This window comes from Anneissia japonica, unplaced genomic scaffold, assembly GCF_011630105.1.
Source record: "Anneissia japonica isolate Jap-2015-1 unplaced genomic scaffold, ASM1163010v1 scaffold993_len1110182_cov180, whole genome shotgun sequence".
In the NCBI taxonomy this organism is placed as follows: domain Eukaryota; kingdom Metazoa; phylum Echinodermata; class Crinoidea; order Comatulida; family Comatulidae; genus Anneissia; species Anneissia japonica.
Window position 1 is genome coordinate 746,628 of NW_022749760.1, and position 851 is coordinate 747,478.

The following is an 851-nucleotide window of genomic DNA, read 5'->3' on the forward strand; positions in this document are numbered from 1 at the left end:
GGATTGCTCGAATGTGAATTTAATGGGAGGGAGAAAGTTATTGATGTGGTTTTTAAAAATGTTTAAATTGTCTTCATCATTGGTCCAAATGAAGAACACATCATCAATGAATCGTTTCCAACAAAGGGGTCGGGTATCAGATGATTCCAATAGTCTTCCCTCCAAGTTATCCATAAAGATATTGGCATATGAGGGCGCTACTGGAGTGCCCATTGCCGTTCCCTTAATTTGAAGATAATGAGTATCATTAAATATAATGTCTGTCTCTTATACACATCTAGATGTGTATAAGAGACAGTATATATATACATATATATATACAAAAAAATTAGTTCTTTAATACAAAGTTATAAAGGCAATTCGTGAAACTTACTGAATTGAAACGTACATTTATCTTGATTTAACTTAGGGGTGTTACCCTCTTGGTCTCTGCTCTGGTATTGTGGAATGAAATCGTTCGCTTATTGCTGACGTGGCGATAGAATTTCGTAAATCCGTTAATTAGTATATAATTAATTATGTAACCGAAAAGACAGAAGTTTCAGAATAATAATTAAATGGACTAACTTTGTATAGGGGAGATGCTATTCATCAACATTGATACCGTTCGGGTAAAGGGTTTGTAATTTTTTAATCCTTGGAAAACGATTTTCTTCTCTTGATAATTGATTCTTGGTTATTAATGATACGCTCAATACCTATAATTGATATATTTTCTATTGAATGATTAGCTTGATTAAAATGAAGGCCAACTGGTAAATTTTTACTTGATGGGAAATTATGATGTTTAATGTCGGACTTATGATTTGTGAATCTAGTGTAAAGGGATGTAGTGGTTTTCCCCACGTATT

The 851-nt window shown here is 32.8% G+C and overlaps 1 protein-coding gene across 1 annotated transcript in view; it reads right to left on the reverse strand.

Annotated features, from left to right (window-relative positions):
- LOC117121193 (carbohydrate sulfotransferase 11-like) overlaps positions 1–556 on the reverse strand; it is a 9,431-nt gene extending 8,875 nt beyond the window's left edge. The window contains exon 1 of the mRNA XM_033266306.1: positions 374–556. The gene's annotated coding sequence lies outside the window, so the exon portion shown is untranslated. The remainder of the gene's footprint in view (positions 1–373) is intronic.
- Between the last annotated feature and the right edge of the window lie 295 nt (positions 557–851).